Source organism: Protopterus annectens, chromosome 9.part0 (genome assembly GCF_019279795.1).
Source record: "Protopterus annectens isolate FY-2018-M chromosome 9.part0, PAN1.0, whole genome shotgun sequence".
NCBI classification, from domain to species: Eukaryota; Metazoa; Chordata; order Ceratodontiformes; family Protopteridae; genus Protopterus; species Protopterus annectens.
In genome coordinates, this window is record NC_056743.1 from 706,655,060 (window position 1) to 706,665,499 (window position 10,440).

The 10,440-nt window shown below is 36.9% G+C and overlaps 1 long non-coding RNA gene across 1 annotated transcript in view; it reads left to right on the forward strand.

Annotated features, from left to right (window-relative positions):
• LOC122810906 overlaps positions 1-9,606 on the forward strand; it is a 44,765-nt gene extending 35,159 nt beyond the window's left edge. The window contains exons 2-3 of the long non-coding RNA XR_006366146.1: positions 8,163-8,195; positions 8,319-9,606. This is a non-coding gene — a long non-coding RNA (uncharacterized LOC122810906). The remainder of the gene's footprint in view (positions 1-8,162; positions 8,196-8,318) is intronic.
• Positions 9,607-10,440: the final 834 nt, after the last annotated feature.

Consider the following 10,440-nt stretch of genomic DNA (forward strand, 5'->3'; position numbering starts at 1 on the left):
TAGGTATGCCTTTAGTCCAGTTGCATCTGTATACAACTCAGTGACTACATCAGTACACCATTTGTCTTGACAAAGGGACTCCTTTATAATGGCTCAGGAATTGAGACCATACTATTAGGCCCATCTGATCTTGACCTTTGCTTCTGTAGCATCATTGACCTCCCCTTAATCCGTAAGTCCTCCAAGTAGTGCACTGCCCACAAGTCATGGGTCTGAGTTTCCCAGATATGTATATATTCATACACAATTAAACAAAAGCATAGTATTTCACATAATTCTCTACAGCAATTACTCTAGAAGGTATAGATAGTCTGAATTTCCTAAAAAAATATTTTGCAATTGAATGTTAAAAGAGACAAGTGCTTAGTAGAGACTGTTTAATGGGTAAATATGATTTAGGTATGGAAAACTGGCTTATAGTACAAATTAATAGATGCGCCAGATTCAATAAAGTCTACACTAAGTGTACACTTTTCTGAGTAAACAGACAACACAGACATAACACACACCTTCTTCCTCCTAATTTTAGTTTTCCTACTGATATTCTTGCAGCTTTAAATATTGGCAGGGATTCCTAAAGATTACCACAAAGTGTAGACTACATGTACACTTAATGTAATCTTTCTGAGTGACTAGAAAGCACAAAAATGTGATAAGAATTTTACTGAATACATATTGTGTACACTTAGAGTGGGCTTTATTGAATCTGGTCCAATGTTATTCTCTAAAGTTGATTTTATGTTAGATATAATTAAAAAAAGTATATCAACTGATTATTCATAAGATAGACAGCTCACTTTTATCCAAATATATTAAATAACTAAGCACTATATTGTGTCACAAATAACTATTGGGTTTATGCTGTCCAAATAAACTGTTTGACTACAATAGATAAAACATAATTACAATATCTTCAAAAAATGTCATCTTTTTGGAGACTGTTTTTTTTGGAAATTTGTACATAGATCATGTGTCAATCCACAATGAATTATAAATCGTAAACAGAAAGGAAGGCATTGGATGCTGTAGGTGTAAATCTTTAATCAAATCAGATTTGACTTATAATGTTGTGACAGGCTAACACAGAGAATTAGGACAGGGTTTCTGATCATAATCTGTTTTATGTGCTGTCAACATAGGTGCCAAGAATTACCTTTCAAGCTTCAATCTCAAGGTGAATTTCTTGTCATCCGTGTCTCAAGCACATAATAAGTTGGTTATGCTTACAGACCCAGTCACATTCCCCTGTGTTAGCTTGTCACAACATTATCAATCATATAGAAACAGGTCAGCTTCTACTTTATTTACTTATTGCATTCTGGTACCCGCATGGTTGATAGAGTCTCTTCAACCGTGACCCAGTCCCATTGAATATAAATTATGGGTCTTCTTCAGATGATCGACTTCTTTAAACATCGAAATTCATATCGTCGACTATATGAACAACATTTTCAAAAGTCAAATTGTTTGTACTGAGATTGTGGTACCAGGGAAATTGTGGAATTTTCCCTTTGCCCACTGTAGTGCAATCTCACAGTTGGCATATATAATTAGCAGGGGGTGTAGGGGGTTATTTGTCCTGTTAGGGTCTTATTGAATGTTTTAAAATGTTGATCATATGGTCTCAACCATATGAATTTCAACACTTTAAAAAGGAGATCATATGAACTAGATCCAAATTTACAGTGCCAAAAATGCAGTCAGGTATTTACATATAAGCAAGTGTACTTGCCCCAGTGATTATCTCAAGTTTGGAAAAAAAGAAATGACATGATTACATAATAATCGGAAGCATTTACAAGGAATTTGGATAATAACCTTAAAATGAGAACAGTGAGGCACTTAATAATGGTTGCAAAAGCAACAATCATGATACAAGAATTCATTTAACAGAAGCATTTCCAGGCAACACATTTTATTGCTATGGAGGCAGAGAGCATAAGCTATGTGTACAAGGCCAATGTTGAACTGAGGTTGTTCCTGTCCCATTTCTTTATAGGAAGAGCAAACTAACTCTTTCAACAGCTATTCTTCTAGCTTGCTTTCAAATGTTTTTTTGTCTGACTTTTGATGGAAGCTGGTTCGAAATTGCTAGTGCCAGCTTTGGGAATGCTCTTTCACTCTGTTATCTCTTGAATTTGAGTATGATTCTCCTTATGTACATCTCATTGTAAGTAGTTTTGTTGTCTGATTTGTAGTTTTGTGCTTAATGGAGGGTAGTGGCCTAGCATAATAATGCTGTAAATCTGTATGGAGAGTAGAAGAGTTGCCCCTTCATTAATATATAACCATTTTACACATTGTAGAAGCTTGCAGTGATCGACTAGTTAATATGCAAGAAAATCTTCCAAGTTTATTGCTGTTTGATTTATTTTTTGTCTATTGCCATTGTAGTGAAAGATGGTTCGCAGTTGACCATATTTGATTTCTGAATTAGTACATTCCTAGATATTGCCAAATGAGTAGTGTGCATTGGAAAATGATAAACTTTGTAGCAAATGCTGTGGAAAATAACAATATTAGCAAAACACATTACAAACAGACAAGTGCTACTTAACTACTCTTCAGAACCATTTAAAGAAAAACTCCATCTTCAAATTTAAAAAAATATGTTTTCTATTTCATTTTAGTTACAACACAAAATAAAGTCACACACTGCAAATACAGTGTTTTAAACATACTGTGTATAAAATACTGATTTCTATCAGAAATGTCCCACCTAAATTGGGACACTTGAGAGCTATGGGAATCTGAACTGACTCAAGTCTCATCTTGACCATAAAACTGCAACCAGGCTATCCTCCCAAGTTTTTAACCATGTATTTAAACCCCATACAACCAGCCACTCATCACTTTATCAGCCAGACTTTGCAACTCACATGTGCCCATACTGATTAACTGTACACATTTTCACAGAATGTCCAGATTTCATATTTTATGTCTGTTTTTCATAAAATTGTGCTTTTCTGGCAAATCACTGAGGGTTGAAGTCAGAAAATAATGACAGACATTTGAGTTTTAGACTTCATACCCTTCGGAAAAATCATTCTAATGCAAAATCTGTTATTTCATCAACTTTGTAAGTTTGTAAGAGCAATTTTTAAAAGGTGTTCCTATTTTGGGGCTTTTCTCCCCCATTATTTTTGTCTTTGTCAAGAGTTCTTGCTTTGAGAAGTTGAGCAGTATGCATGTGCCCCATCTGCACTTCCCAATTAATCTCCATATATGTGCACCTTGTATGCTTCCTTCTACCAAACTGATGCTTCCTACTACAGTTTCCCCAGAATCTTAACAATCTCCTTATTATGCAAATTTCTACATCCAGGAGTAGCTTATTATTAACTCAACTCTTTTCTGACCCATGGCTCTGTATGCATCACTGTCAAAACAGGCCTGGCTATCACTTTAGGAATCATCACCCTAGCCTAATTCATGGGATGAAGCCCTGCTTGTTTATTTACTTGCATCACCTGATCAAAGAAACAGATCAGGCTAGTTCAAAACCTGTCAATATACTGAGGGAAATATCTATTACAACCAGTTCCCTCTGCCTGACAGTAATCAGTAACTGGGATTTTATTAAGCTAATGATTTCTTTAACCTCGAAGGGGACATTTGTATTTACTCCTGTTTCCCTAGCTCCCTCAGACTTTTTTGTATAAGGAAGCCAAACAGAGAGGCATAAAGTAATCATTTGAAGTGCTGAAATATTATTATTAATATTGAGTAGTTCTAAAAAGGGCAAAAAGCAGGCTAATAAAAGTATGATTTTCTTTATTATTTGCCAAGTTGAATAAACCCAGTATAACTTATTGAAAAGTCAAAATATGTTCGTTAATTTAAAAAGTGTATCTTTGTAACTTTCTCAAAGCATCCACAAATGAGTTTACAAAACCCCCAAAAAATATATATGAATTAATTGCATCACTTGAATTGTAAGCTTTTTACTGAGCCAAGAATCCTGAAAAATAGATAACCCTTTCACGATTCAGCGCCCCTCACAAACACAAGGTTCAGGGTTTGATTCTGACTGTCAGTCACTTCTGTGTGGGTTTTACACCTCAATGAAGGTACACATTTAGGCCCACCTTTCCTAGTTGAATATGAGAGGTATACCAACAGAGTACACCAAAAATTGAACTGAGACGTGGACAGCACTAGGTGGGGGCTATTAGGAAAAAAATGGTTAGGTCAACCCCTTTAGACATCAGCTGGGGTACACAGCATTCTCTAGATTGATGAGTATGGATCACAGACTGTTGTGTCAGGGCCAGCAGCTTGGTAGTGTGGATATTGGCTCCAGGTGATTAAGTTAGATAAAATAGGAAATTCCAATAGACTTTAAGAATATGACTTCTTGAGCCACAGTATTATTTCAAGAGGTAGAATGATTTCTAAAAAGCAGTTGTGAAGTAGTGAATAATAGCCTGATTATTAGTAAGATTTTGACTAACTTTCTGGGCTGAAATTTTATTAGAAGGTATTTGAAACTAAATTACTTTTGTGAGAAATGCCGATGGTTTTTTAACCTACTCTGCTCTGAATTGACTAAAATAGCAGAAGTAATCCTGCTAGTTTCAAAAGCAGTTGGTTAAAAGTTTAATTTTTCCTTCTACAAGGTATATGTTTTTACTGTATACACTTACACACACACACACACACACACACACACACACACACACACACACACACACACACACACACACACATACACACATATATATTTATGTGTGTGTGTGTGTGTGTGTGTGTGTGTGTGTGTGTGTGTGTGTGTATGTGTGCTGAATGCATTAACCTTCAAAGTCACACAACAGTGAGGAAAGTGTGGATTCACAATCTCCAGTGCATTGTGATCTGGCACTACAAAGAAATGGCACACTTAGATGAGATGTGTGCATCTGACAACAACTTTTCCATTCATTTAATCAAATGGCAGCTCAAAACTTTTGAAGAGCTGCTTTTGCAACTGTTTGAATGGAATCCAAATACGTGGGCGCGCGCGCGCGCGTGTGTGTGTGTGTGTGTGTGTGTGTGTGTGCACGTGTGCGTGCGTGCGTGCGTGCATGTGTGTGTGTGTGTGTGTGTGTGTGTGTGTGTATATATACACACAGAACAGCTACTGTCAAGAGACCACTGAGCTGTTTAGTCTGCTTAAAGATGCATCTAGCCCCTATGAAGTTGTCTCTCCTCCATCCAAATATTCCTGAAAATACTAGAATCCTGTACCCACTTGATCCCCTCTATCACAGTGGAACTCCTGTAGAAATTAGTTCCACAGGGTTGTCACAGTTTCTGCAATGAACTGTGTCAAATCAGTCATAACCATGCAGTCCTATATTCATGTCCCCCTCTATCCTTCCTTCAAAGATTTTCTTCTTACCCATATAGCATTCTTTGAGTGAAGATCATATTACCCCTGTCTCTCCCGTCTTTCAGTGAATACAGATACTTTTCCTGAACTCACAAGGCAGAGTAGTAAATAAAGAGCAGAGGATGGCTACAGTGGTGATGATGCAGCAGGCATTCACTTCCTTCCCTGGGAATGTGATGGAAAGAATGCTACACACCAACTGGTTTTCTTCAGATAATAGTTTCCAGACAGGCAGACAGTAAAAAGCTTTACACAGCACAGACAGTTTGGTATAAGTTTGTGACTGGGTCACACTTAAGACAAATATGAGAAACCCTTTGGATGTGGTATACTTCTGCTTTAGCATGACCTTTGACATCATGCTACATAGGAAACTGATGGGGAAGAGCAAATGTGTAGGGGAGGATCTAAGTCAGTAAGATGGATCAAGAGACTACGCATTACAATACGGTTTGTTAAGTAAATAACTAGCAAATAATGAACTGTGACAGGACTCCGTATCTGGTGTAGTCTTGCTTAGAAAATGTTTATAGGAACACCTAGACTCGTGGAAAACAAGACCATTCTGTTTGCGGATGACAAATGTTTATAGGAACACCTAGACTCGTGGAAAACAAGACCATTCTGTTTGCGGATGACACTAACATTAGGGCATTAGCCAGGAGCAAGATTATCAGTCCTCTGCTAGAACTGGGAAAGCATAGAAAGTGTACAGGTAATGGCAGCTAGGATTTAATGTAAAGAAGTATAAATTTTACTCTATGCTGCTGATGTCAGCAATGATTGTGGACATACCAGGAGAAGGAAGTACAGAGAAGTGAAAGAAAGCAATGACCATGGACCTAGAGGAGGTGGTAGCAACTGTGTGTGTGTGTGTGTGTGTGTGTGTGTGTGTGTGTGTGTGTGTGCGTGCGTGCGTGTGTGTGTGTGTGTGTGTGTGTGGGTGCGTGCGTGTATGCGCGCGCATGTGCGTGTGGGTGCGTGTATGTGCGTGCGTGTGTGTGTGTGTGTGTGTGTGTGTGTGTGTGTGTGTGTGTGTGTGTGTGTGTGTCTGTGCGTGTGTGTGTCTTGGTTGTGGGTGCTGACCTCTGTATCCAAATTTACAACCTGGTGATACAACCCATCATTTCATTAGGTTTTAAAATAGGCATTTTTTTCTATCCTCAGACATACATTCTGGAAATGAGAGTGACTAACATGGCGTTCTTTCTTAGCTTTACCATTCCTCATTCAACTATAGTTATGATGTACACTTTCTCTCTGCACTGCTTTCCCACCACTAAAGTGCATCGTCTTGTACTTTTGTCATCTTTGCATGTGTGCTTTCAATTGTGAAATTTTCCTGCAAACTAATGTCTCCAGCAGTAACCATCATACATGCCAGTCAATGAAAAAAATGGGAGCACATAATAGGCTTACCCTAAAATGACCAGTGACAGAAAAGAAACTGCAACTCATTTTACATAAGTGTTGTTTTGTTCTACAAAGGAAGAGAGAAGTGGAGTGATCCATTTTGTTCACATACTTGGAAGTTTCATCAGGGTTAAACATGCAAAGATATTTAAGCTAGTGGCATCTACTAGAATAAGACAGTATTTTATGAATCCCACATTTAATCCTTTCGTGGGCACAAACTACATGAAGTAAATAGCAAAGGCAGTGCAGTCCTGCACTAAGTTTTAAATCAGACTGTTGAACCTGGATTAAGAGAGCCATTAGTGTGAATGGTGAAAAAAAAAACAGCAAAGCAAACCTTTTTGTGGGGGAGCACCATGCCCTCATTAAGTGGGTTTCACCCCACAATCCCCTACTTAATTATTACACATTCTTAGGCTGCATAATCAGTAAACTGAGGCAAAACTATTTTTTTTTCATTTCATGACTTGCTTGCTACACATTCACCACCTCTTTGGCAGTCCTATCTGAAATATTGCGTTTACTATAAATTTTTTGAACGGAGATGCTCCACAGATGGACAGTTCGAAACTTGGATGTTTGAATGTCCATCTTGCTGAACATCTCTGTGTTCGAAAGTTTACATCAGCGAATGCACTGTGCATTCACTGATATGAGCTTGACGTACTGTAAGAAGATCACTGTACAGTGCGGTTTGGAAACTCATCCATTTCCTCACTGTAGTGTGATCTTGGAGTTGGAATATATAGTTAGCAGGGGATGTGGGGGGCACAGGGGGGGGGTCCTGCAAAAACATAATGTGAGGTATAGGAGTTTCATTTACATGAGATCGTATGTATCGTACGGACATTATGTGATTTTTTTGGACAAAATGTCGAATCTGCTGAATTCAATCAGCTGATTTGACATTGTGCCTTAGCAGTGATGTTGTTTTTTGTAGTTGTGAGTCGGTCTTGCAAACAGCATTTATTTTGCCATTCGCAAAAATGACAGTAAACCGAAATATTGCATGGTTATGCTAAATGAATAGCTGTGGAACGTACATAATACACATGGATTTTGTTTTCATTAACCTTTTTTATATAACTTCTAAGATTGTATTTTGCAAAAATTGAGTTTGCATTGAATAAAATGAGAAACCTGCACAAAACAAATGATTTAGTAGTGAAACTGTTAGTCACACAAGGTCTGGTTATATCGTCTTGGCAGATGCAAATATCCAACCTAAGTTCACAAATAGTACATATAGTAAGAAAGCTTGTAGATGACTTTCTTCAATACTGGCACAACACTGGCAAGAAAATATGCTTTTCATGAAGTAAATGTTTATAACCTCATAGATTCTGTACTTGATTTGTTCCCTTTTGTTTTTCAGGTGAAACTCGTATCCCACTTCCTCAAACTGAAGGTAATATCTCCAACAGTATTAATTATGCTTTAGAAGATCAGTTTTGTCTTTTTATTAACATAATGAATAAGCTGAATTTATTTATTTATTTATTTATTTTTTGTTTTAAATTTTTTTGTCCAGGTCTAATGAGCTAAACTGAGTGCCACAATGCAAAAGAAGGAAAAAAAAAGACTTCAGTTCACTAACCAGATTTTGCCTCACGTGATCAATGTTTATGTGCAAAAACTTCAGATTTGCTGTTGGTGTTTCATTTTTGGATTCCTGACATCAACTTCCTTAAATTCTTTAATTTTCAGTAGATATCTTTTCAGTACTGATTTATATTACAGAGAATGTTTAAAGCTCATTTAAATTAGATGTACTAAAAGGTAATTATTTCTTTGCCTTGGTATGTTGAGTATTTTCTGTACACCCTTTCCTATTATAATTGTAACTGTGTAAGTATGAATAGAAGAATTAAGTAGGAATATTGTAGGACTCAATAGTGATGCAGATTGCATGTCACCCTTGTCTTGGAGTGGGGTTAAGCTGTTACAAAAACGGTTTCATTGCCAGCATGCAAGTAAGGGCATGAAGTACCTTCATGGCTGCCTGAATTATTTCCCCCTGCAGAGAGGTCTCCACTTGGATGACATTTCCAGGTGAAGGAATAAATGGGCCATGTCCATTTGAGGGAACTTGATGGATGTTTAGCAGGCCTGTTGCAAAATTCACATAAAAAATAAGAATTTTATCCAAGTAAGGATTTGCAATACATAGTATTTCTATGAGCCTGTTATGTTTAATGATCTTAGTACAATCAGCCAAGGAAAGAATTCATGATTATCAAGGTTTTCAGACAGCATATTTCTCCTATTTGTAGTCATACACTTTTGTATAATAGACTTTATGAAATAAATATTGATAAACAGTTATAGTCTCATAGCATACCTTATATACATAAACATAAATAAAAACAGTTTTGATTAACTAAAAGGAATCTTTTATTGAGCCATTAAAATGAAAGATAAGCACTTTCATCTCCTAAACTATTTTCAAGAAATGTAGACATCAGAGCAAGTCAGTCAAATGATTTTGGAATTAACAACTGAAGAATTGCATCTATTTTGGTCTGTACTAAACTGTACTAAGCAGTTACATCACTTTTTCCCTTGAAATTTTGAACTGCAATAACCCTATCCTGTGCCACTATCTTTGTATCTTAGTGTATGATATCTGCACAGCTGTGTATAAACAGAAAGGTACTGAGAAACTTTCAAATGTGCACATTATTCCTACCTTTCACGCCCTCACAATTCATTTGTGAGCTAAGACATTTAATTAACAAACATATTTCAACTCTTTATAAGCCGCGGTGGTGCAGCGGTAGTGTTGTTGCCTCACAGCAAGAGGTTCTCCTGTTTGATTCTCGGCTGGAGTGCCTTCTGTGTGGAGTCTGCATGTCCTCCCCGTGGGCGAGTGGCGTTCGAAAGACATGTGTGAATGGGTGTGCCTTCACTGAAGGTTGGGTGTCGGAATGGCAACTCAGCACCATAAAAATCTACTGCCAATCATTAGCGGACTGGAGTTCCGCTCTGGCGACCCCTAAAAGACCAACAACATTTCAACTCTTTATGTATTCTGCAGTTTGAAGCAGTTATACCAATAAAATATAAGATGTGCATGAGTTAATTTTCTACTACAACTCTCCTCCCCTGAGCATGATTATTTGTATATGACATTCAAAGTAGTACTTCACATGTTTATTTTACTCACTTTGATATAATATGCCTGTATATCATAGCATATGTCTTTAATAATGACTTCTTCTTTGCTGTAAACAGATTTATTTGTTGTACTTAAGGTTTGTGTTTTTGGATCAATGGTATTAAATGCTTAAACCTGGTGAATTTTTTTTGTTATAATATTTTTGCAAGAACAGATCAATAGAGCAATTAGATAAGGTTTACAATTAGAACTGATAAAACCTTAGATACCTCCTGCACATCCTTGAAAATAAATAATTTATCCAACTAAGCCAAGAGTCAATGATGGAGGAACTTTACCATTTGCAATTTTAAGAACAATACTCTTGACTGATCAGAAGGCATGTCTTATTTTTACTAGCTAGGATGCAACTGAAGGCCCTGTAATACTACACCATTGTTTTCACAGCTGTTACTTCAATAGCAACTTGGTCTTAGAATCTGAAGTTTATTAATTTCTTTCAAGGTTCAGCAGTGCTGAAATCATTGGAAGCTTA